Source organism: Anopheles cruzii, chromosome 3 (genome assembly GCF_943734635.1).
Source record: "Anopheles cruzii chromosome 3, idAnoCruzAS_RS32_06, whole genome shotgun sequence".
NCBI lineage: Eukaryota > Metazoa > Arthropoda > Insecta > Diptera > Culicidae > Anopheles > Anopheles cruzii.
The window spans coordinates 37767402-37777074 of record NC_069145.1 but is presented as its reverse complement, the minus strand read 5'-3'; the positions used below and the strand labels follow the sequence as shown (position 1 = coordinate 37777074).

The 9673-nt window shown below is 47.2% G+C and overlaps 2 non-coding genes across 2 annotated transcripts; both read left to right on the top strand.

Moving 5' to 3' along the window:
- The first annotated feature begins 3320 nt into the window (after positions 1-3320).
- On the top strand, positions 3321-3392 carry Trnap-agg (transfer RNA proline (anticodon AGG)). The gene has a single exon. It is a non-coding gene; the product is annotated as a tRNA-Pro (tRNA).
- Positions 3393-6200: 2808 nt separating this feature from the next.
- Trnap-ugg (transfer RNA proline (anticodon UGG)) lies at positions 6201-6299 on the top strand. Its single transcript has 2 exons — positions 6201-6236; positions 6264-6299. It is a non-coding gene; the product is annotated as a tRNA-Pro (tRNA).
- Positions 6300-9673: the final 3374 nt, after the last annotated feature.

Below are 9673 nucleotides of genomic sequence, written 5' to 3'. Positions count from 1 at the left end.
CCACGCAGAAGAGTGAAGCTCGGCCTCGCCACCCTGGCACGGCCTGCCAACTCCAAACCCAGCCACGACGCGATATCAATCTCGATCTCTTTGACAAACCTATCTCACTCGCCGGGTCGCCAGGATCAGATTAGCGTGCCGATGATGCTGTGTGTGTCCGAGTTCTGGTCGGACGCTCTGGAATTTGGACATTTCGAAACCGTTAGGAATTAGGTGGGGGGTACCGCGGGAGATCCATCTTCACGCTACACACGCTCGTTCGCCCCTTTCGCCAAAAGGAGCGCAGCTGAGGCGCGAGCTTTCTTGGTCAGGGCCCGACTTTTTGCGCTGGCCTTTCCGTCATCCGCTTTCGCTTTGATTAATGAGATTAAGAAAACGCGAAGTTTGCAGTTTCTTCCGCCCGGCAGAGCTTAAGCGACGGTGGACCTCGGCGAAATGGAACACACAGAAAAAAGGCACACGCACTGAACCCAGAAAAGGGGATAAGAAGAGAACATCATTTATCACCAAAATCTTACAAACAACCCCACCGTACATTTAAGTTGGTCTTGAACGTCAAACAAACGAGACTTACCTTGTGTGTTTCTGGCGCTCGTTGTGTTGCGCACCAGATTGCGCGTTGGTCGATCCTGGTCTCAAGAATCCTCGTTGGGTGCAATGTAACGGCGGGCCTGGTGCAATTGGCACGCAGTGTGTCTGGAGGCAGGCTTAGCTATCCAATCCAAGCTTTACTAATTTTGCGAGAAGGTAGATTTGGTGCTCGATAATCCTTCAAAACTAATGAAAGGAAACCCACGCTAGGGTCCCACGGTGAGGACATTTTGCAATTGTCAAAAAGGCCGTACCAAAAACAACAAGCGGAGCGAATTCGACCAAACTCAACACAACCAAGAAATGGCTATGCATAATAGATCTTCCCGGGTGCCGGCGGACGCGGCCGGTCCACTTCTTCTTCCTGCCCTCCGACAGAAGCGCCTTAAGCTCTGCCACCGTCCGGTCGTCGTCGTCTTGGCAACGTGATTTTCTTTTTCGCCGACTCCGACCGCGGCCTCTCTCAACACCGGCAATCCGCCTGGCTGGGCTTTGCAGAACTTTTTTCTTCTTCTTTTGCATCATTTTCTTCTCCCATACCGCCGTTCATCGCCTGCTTTTTTTTGCCTCGGAACGGGCGGCGAGCTTGCCGTCGTAGTGTTGGACCAGGGACCGCGCAGCGAGGATCACACCAACACCAACATCACACAGCTGACGGGCCTCGCATACTCTCGCTGGTACTTTGGTTGTGGCACCGTTTTTTTTGTGTTGTGTATACCCTCCCTCGCTCCTACACCAAGCCAGACGCGGTCACCGTGCTTTTCGGATCTTCCTTTTGACCACCGCAAACGCCTCTTCGTACTGTGCTTCCTATTATTTATCTTCCACCACCATCGCGGCCCCGGCAGGACGAACGTCTGATCCGGCAACGGATTTTGTCACGAAATTCCCCACGGAACGGCACACAAACACACACACACACAGACAGACACATTCACCGGCGTCCATCCTCCGGCGCAGCACTATACTCCTCATACAGGCGCACGGTCCGCACCTGAGATCCGTGTAGCAGCAAAATAGCAGAGCCAAGCACAACAAACAAACCAAACTCCAGCACACAACGAACGGCCGTGGATGGAGCAAAAACCGGAAAACAGCATCCAGCAGCGGCCATGCTGCGAGCTCCTCCTCAGTCCGCCATCGGCCCCTTCGTTCCCGGGGGAAGCGTTTTTGGTTTTTACTTCATCTCGCGGCGCTCTCGCCGGGCCGGTCATGGTCCAACCCGCGCGGCCTCGAAACAGAAAACGGCTCCCAGCGCGTCGAAGTAGAGCAAAAGCTGTGCAAAATAGAGCGCCTTGGCGCGAGCTCCCCCCCCCCATCATCTAAAGGCGGCCAAAGGATCCATCCCAAGGCTGGTATTTTGCTGTATTTCGCGCTCGAAAGAGATTCCGAAGGAAGATGGCGCACCCGTAACCGAAACCGAAACCCTGACTATTCCGGTGGCTAATTCCGAACCAACCAAACAAACAAACACTGGCAGCATCGGGAGCAATTTCGGCCCGTTGCTCGTCGGTCAGTTAGAGCGCATCCTGGCGGCGGCGGACGGAAAGAAATCGGCCGGCCGGGCAATTTTGCTTACACATTCGTAGAGCACTTTTCGTGGTGCAAAATTAAACACTTATCACTTCCTGCGCCACTTCTTGTGCACGCAATCACACGGCGGCCGGTACACATTCCAACTCGCGCACAAACACACATAAACACACGCGTACACGAATCGGGTCGAGGATCAAGCACAGATTTTCGGGACGGGCTTCGCAGGAATAATTTCTTGTGGTGCGGTGCTGAAATTATCTATTTCTCACACGACGCCGGCGAAAGCCCGCACGAAACGCAACCATTCGCTTGCATTTTTCAAATCGCAAGTCGTTCTAATTTCCAACCGGAACCGGAAAACACGTAAAATTCAACGGGGAAATTCTCTAGCACGCGCGCACTAAAACGCGTCCGATCGCGGCAAAAGTTGGATTTTTTATGATTTGTTTGAATGAATCCATTTGGATGAATCCATTTTTGAACCTGACCTTTCTTTACCGAAACTGACCATAGCGAGTTCCTCTTTTCACTCTCTCGTTTCTCTGCGCTCTCTATGTTAGCCGATGAACTCGCTCTCTCACTATTCGCGGTGACACTCACGCTCTCGATTCGAACGCCCGTGGATGTGTGTGCGTGAGCTTTCTCTCGCCCGCGGAAGGCACTCACAGGCGCCGGTTCCAAGGTACGTTTTTTTTTACTTCGTTTTTGTTTTCTCCACCTGCGTTTTTTTGTGCATTCCGCTTTGTTTGCGGAGAATCGGACGCTTCAGTGTGTGTGTGTGTTCGCTTGTTTCGGCGTCTCTCTCTCAGTCAAAACAGAAAGTTTACGGCACGCTCTCGCGAGAGTCTGCGAGTCGGGAGAGAGGTTTTTGACAGCACAGGACAAACCGAAAAAAGGACCTATCAACACTTCAAAAGCAAACTTTTAAACTAAATCCAAGGCAATAAAATTAAACTGAAAAATATTGATTCCTCGATATTGTGCGAATGACGACCAAGTGCTTTAATCCATTACTTGTAAGCTACATAACAGTAAAACATAAAACTGTCGGGTGAATAGCAACATCATCTTGCTTTGGGTTTTATCCTGTGAAACATATTCCGCCATGGAAAATAGAAAGTAAAACAAAAAAAAGGGTTACATTCAACTAATAAGAAGGCTCATAGTTTACTTTTGCTCCTATTGTTTCTATCGGCTCAATGGTCTAGGGGTATGATTTTCGCTTAGGGTGCGAGAGGTCCCGGGTTCAAATCCCGGTTGAGCCCAGTCAAACCGTTATTTTGTAACATTAAAAAAAACTGTTATTTCAAACACGAAAAAACAAATACTATTATATATCCAACTCGAACATATGTGATCATGTTTGGCTTACTCTATCAAGGCTTCTTTATCTATGTTGGTTTATCTATCTCTTTATGACTAGTTCTACAAAATGCTGGATTCCCCAGTGCAATGTTCCGCCATCTTTCTGCTCCTGTAGTCAAAAGAACCCCTGATGCGAGACGAGCACGATAGAGTGTCAAAAATCCTATTTCACTCCCATTGGGATAGTCACCCGTCAGTTAACGTTATTATTGCAATTGTCCACTGAAGTATGTAGCAAATTGATTTTGCGCTACCCCATCCCAGCACGGCAAAGTGGCCATCAAATAGGTATATTCGAGGGGATGATAATTGTTTCCTTATACCATGCTGATTTGTCTAACAACATCCAGGGGCTGCAAAATCAATGTCGTTCTTGTCGGATCGTTAATAAGCAGGGACTTCAGTCGCTAAAATATTCAAAAGGTGAAAAGGGATAATCCATAGCAAAAATCTGCTCACAGAAAACAACAGGATGGCAGGATCTATTCAAACGGCCTACCTCGATCACCAAGCAAGAGATCAAACATCACACGATCGGAAGCTTCGACGTGGCCCAGGAAACCAGTGGGCTGACTTTACCATCACAGATCTCGTCAGCCGTCGTCTGAAGAAGGTCTGACGTCCATAAATATGTTTCCCCTCAAAACGATGCCTGAACTACCGAATCCGGAAAACAGGGTACGATTGAAGCAGGAGGAATTATTGAAATTTATGAATGCACACTGTGTGTGGTGCTTTCGGTCCGTTCAGCATGCTCGAACCGGAGGTCCGGAAAAGGACTATCGTTTATATTGATATTTTATTGTCGGAACAGTGTGGCCAGCAGATCTAGTCCTAATGCAAGGGCATGGAAATAAACGCGAATTGAAAGATAAACACTCCGGACCGGACTAAGGATCGAAATAAAAAGGTGTGACAAGCGATTGGTTGGGGTCGGCGTCTAGCAGAACAGCCAAAAAAAACGGTCAACATCCATTAGGGCAGCAAAGGACGCAAGGGATGGAAGATTGCTCAATGAATAGCGAGGCTGGTAGGATTTCCGATTTCGGTTCGCTCTATTCATTTACTCCACAAATCGTTTCCGGTTAACATCGACCTAACTGCTGGGATTGGGAGTGATGTGGAAGAAAGCACATGTGACCGTTACTTTTACGCAAACAATACATGAATGGATTTAGAAACGTGCATCGATAAAGAATTCATACTTGAATAAATGGATTTATGCCATTAAACCAACATGTATATTCCAGGAATTCAAATATAAAAATTGAAAGCAAAAATGAAACATAAATTGCTGGCTTTTATATTCCGCGTCTTTTTGGCCCACGTTCAGTTCCACGACGGTACTCTGTACCGTGCAATTGACCCATTCAAGAGCGGTTGGAGTATCCAAACTAGAGCACCGGCCAATCCGATCTCAAGCAGCTAAGTAAGTGCAAACAACGTGGTTTCCCGAAACCGAATAAATCGATTCCAGATAGCAAATAGAAAATCGTTGTTATTGATAGTAACATCGATTGTAAGAGTTGCCGCTCAAGTTGAGGTGACGCAGAAAATAAGTCAATCGATATTTTCGATTTCGTTAAAGGTTGCACTTTGGTTCTTGTTACTCTCAAACGTACTCTTATGGAACAATCTTTCAACATATCAACATCATCACCACAGAGCGTACTTTCCCGATCTTCACAGTGAATAGATGGTTTGCACAGCGCAACTACATGAAATATTAAACATAGCTCAGAGGTTTAGGGACGTGGAAAGCAAGAACCAACCAAAGTGACGTGTTGATCCAAAATGGAATTTGTCTTTCCTGAATTAGTTTATTAAAATAGCACGCCACGGGTGAGCCACGGCCACGTGGCCACCATCCGCCAGCAGAGCGTCCATTTTTCCACGGCCCCAATGTTCTGGACGGCAAGAACGCAAAAGGTTGAATCAAAAACAGCGACGTGTTTCGCTCACACTTGGATGCTGCTCCATGACCGACGACGGTGTTGCTGGTGGCAGCTCACAATAGTATCGCGAGGACGCGTTCACTTTCGGTGGATGGGAAACTTTCATCCAAATTGGACTTTTCTTCTACTTAGCGGCGACTCCCGAACGAGGCGAGACCGCGGGGAATGAGACCCGTTTTATGAAGATGGAAAAGTTTTCCTCGCAACTTCCTATGCAGTATTCATCCAAGCGTCATCACACGGCCCTCGGCCAACCTACCAGCCACCTCATGATTTAAGGCGATTGTTCTGCCCCATGCTAGGTAAATGGAGAAGAAAAATATCCATCTGTCGGTGCGCGGACGGACGTGGCTCTAAAGGGCACGGCTGGTTGCAGTCCTGCTGGAGATTTGGTGACTCTTTGTATTTGGCACCGCACAATCCGAAAGCGTGATATCAAAGAGGAAAACGTGGAGAAAAATCGTCTACGAAATTTTTTACCACACCTTCAGGTAACGTCCTCAAATTGATTTGCTTTTCACGTCCGATTGTTTCCAGAATCTAGCATTGCTCTACGTTTTTGTTCTGAAAAATGATTGTTTAAAAGGCAAATTGAGCAGCAAAACGAAATAATAAATACGAAAATGCAAAGAATCATCATCACTACGAATTAGGTCGGATGTGTCCAAATTGAGAATAATCTTTATTATTGTAGTATTGAAGAAGCACAATATATTTTCTTGTTCATAAACTGTTGCTTCTATTGTTTTTATCGGCTCAATGGTCTAGGGGTATGATTCTCGCTTTGGGTGCGAGAGGTCCCGGGTTCGCTTTGGGTGCGAGAGGTCCCGGGTTCAAATCCCGGTTGAGCCCATACTGTTTTGAGGATACTGAACTTAAACAATAGAGCAACAACGGTATTATTTTAACAAATTAAAAAGACGTCGGTCGAACAACGATCGAAGAAAACATTGCATTGTAAAGCTGCAAGTAATTTCTATTGTTTAGTTATTGTTTCTCCACAATCATTCCTTGTTTGTTTACCGTTGTTTCTATTGTTTCTATTGGTTCAATGGTCTATGGGTATGATTCTCGCTTCGGGTACGAAAGGTACCGAGTTCAAATCCCGGTTAAGCTCCAGGATTTTTCTGCATGTTGCAATTCGGAATGGATTAAAAGCTACAAAATTATTTTTGTAGCATACTTTTTGCAAAGTCTAGCCTTTCAGTTGCTTGATGAAATTGATTTACTCTCTCAACCTATTTCTTTCCCATGCAAAATCTCGAACGGACTTGGTCTCGGATCAGTCTCGGAAAATGAGAGTTTGATGGAAGTATTGACAATTTTCCCATTAAGATGTTTGCTGTCGATAAATTTCCAATTTTCGAGCAGCTCAATATCAACGCCATTCGGCTGTTATTTTCCAGCTCTTCACCTTCGGAGCGATACGCTTGCGTCCCGTTTTCTCCGTAAGACACGACACAACGCTTCCGGCAGGTACTGGACAACATCCGGAACACAAAAGACATCACGTTTCCCATCCTAAGTGGGCGATTAATTTGTCAAACAGTTGGCCCGTTGTCTGGTCTTGTCTAAAAGCAGCTTTCGGTCATTTTCGTGAATATGAACGTCTGATTCTGATGGCTCAATCGCTGTCAGTAGTCTGCAGTAGTAATGGAAACCACCGTACTTTGCACTTCAACTGTTTCCCAGCTTCCGATTGCATCCAGCTCCTTAATAGAATCTTATTGACGCAGTCGTGTGGGTCAGTCAGTGATTTCATAAACAACCAGGTTTGATTGATCGAGAGATCTCTTAGATTTTGGGATTTCAATCGGTTCTGATGCATGATTCCGTCGCCTTGATACTCACCGATTGAACTGGGCCACATTGAACTGAGCAGCTTAATTTGGGTGAAGCTAAATTTTTCTCAATTTTCGAGCCTTTTCTGCATGATACAACCATAGCACGATTGGCAATAACAAAACCTGGAGCCACTTGAAGGTAGATGATCCAGAATCCATATCGCTGCGGAAGTTTGCTAAAAACATTCACAACAGTGATTCTGGTCGTAAGAACAGTGTTAGTCTTCCGTACAACGTTTTCATGTCGAAAAAGTCCATCCATGAAAGTGCAGCCGATGCGACCGATTGTGCCTCGGTGAAGAATCGTTTTATTTTCCACAATTTTCCATCGGATTTTTCTCTCTTTGCTAATGCTCTCCCCCAAATTCTTGCCGGAAGTCAATAACTCAAATTGGCTTAAATTATGTGAACAAGATAAATATTCGATTCCCGTTCAACGTTTTTGTTTTCCTTCGTACATTTTTCACCAGTGGCTCCATCGGCTAGTCTCAATTGGTTCGTTTGTAAATGCCCCCGCTTTCCAGTTTTGCTCCCACCATTTTGGAGCCTTGGAAAGAATGTGGCCAAGTAGTAAACTTGGAAAAGTTCGCTTCACAATGCGTGTTTCCCTTTATCCATCGAAAACTTAAAACTATTTCTGTTGGACCTCCGGCGCCGGCGAAGAAAGGCGAGTGCTTTAACTCCTTGTCTTACGGCGACGAAAACTTTTTTCAGGGCAACGGGAACATTCGACATGAAAGCTGTTCACTAGCAAAGCACCACAAAAAAGCGATCACCACAGACAATGGGCTCGGATTTCTTAGGTTCGGCGATGTTGGCACACGGTAGGTTTGCTCATTTTTTGCGGTAAATGAATCTTAAAGCACCAACCAACGTTCGTAGCGAGATACGCAGTATTTAAATCCGGATTTAAGCTATCCACTTCCACTTTAACGGGATTGGCACGTCGTGATGGGGAATCAGATAACTTTCGAACATTTCCTATCACCCTCTACCATTAATCCTAGAATCCGCATCAATTTCTGACGTGCGGGAAAAAGCTCGCACAAAGGAAACGGACTAGCAAACCAGTGCATCGTCCTGGCAGCGAGTTCCAGGAGCTCAAGTACGCGCTCAAGAAACTCCGAAAAGAGTCGATCGGATAGTGCGCGGGGCGAGTCTTGGAAAAGCTTAACTTTCGTTTTTCCCACACTGTGCTGCTTGTAGTAATGGCTCCTCGCCTTGGCACCGGAGCAGTGCGTGCTGTGCGAAAACGAAAATTCAATTTGCTGCGCATCAACTTTCCCCGTTGCCAGCCAGTGGAATTATTGACATTTGCTGCTTTCGGGGCGTACGGTTCGGCCCCATTCTGGGCCGCAGCGCAAGCAACCGGGCACGGCACGTATCCATCAAAACCTTCAGAATCCGGACCGGGCCAAAGCAAGCGCCAAATCTCCAGACAAAACCGACCTTAACTTTGCCGACCAGTTCTGGGGAAAACCGCGCCAGGCGAGCGTGGAGCCGTGAAGACCCCACGGGCTCACGGGCGAAGCATAAAGAATAGAATAATCATATTGATCACCATAAATCATCAGCCAGCCAGTCAGCCAGCAGCCGGCATTTTATTCTCTCGACAGACGCTGGCAGACGGTTTCATTATTTCCAGCCCCGAACAAGCGACGCAACTTCGACGTTCAGTAACACGACTGGTGTACGGGCACTCCACTTGGCTCAGTATATTACTTGGAAGATTCCCATTCGCCATCCGATCGGTTCCGGTCCTGTACCGTGGTGACCGCCTTTTCTCGGAGGAACCTAATTATTACTCGTGCAACTGTTGTTTCGGGAATCCAACAGTGAAGCTAGCTTGTCCATTGTGTCACCGCCGAGGATAATTCACTGATTGGATTTGCACTTGCTGCAGATACGCCGACGGCCTTCGCTAGGTAAGCCTCCCGTTCCTGGGATGGCTGATCGATCGACAGAAGTTTTCCAAAAAACTGGCCGACTAATAGCGGATGATGAAGGAAATTCCGTAACCTTTAGCTTCTTGGCGCGCGCGCGCGCGCGCCTGTCGCTCCCGATCACCGGATGCGGTAGAACGCCCAAAGTATATCCCTGTTCGCTGTTCGGTGACGGCCCACAGCCGGACTGCTTGGGGATGGATATCACGTTCGATTTCCTCCCGGCCCGGGGCTACCAGAATTCGGTCTTTTTTGCAGCTCAAAACTTGCTGCCACGGTCGAGGGACCGTGATCTGGGCCGGGGAAACGCCAGAAAATGATGACAGTGACAGCGTCCCAACCGTCACACGGTGGCTAGCGTCGGAAGCTATCACGGAACGTGCACCAGCGTGTCGGCTCCAAAAAGGAGCATCACGGGCAAATAAAATTAAGATGTAAC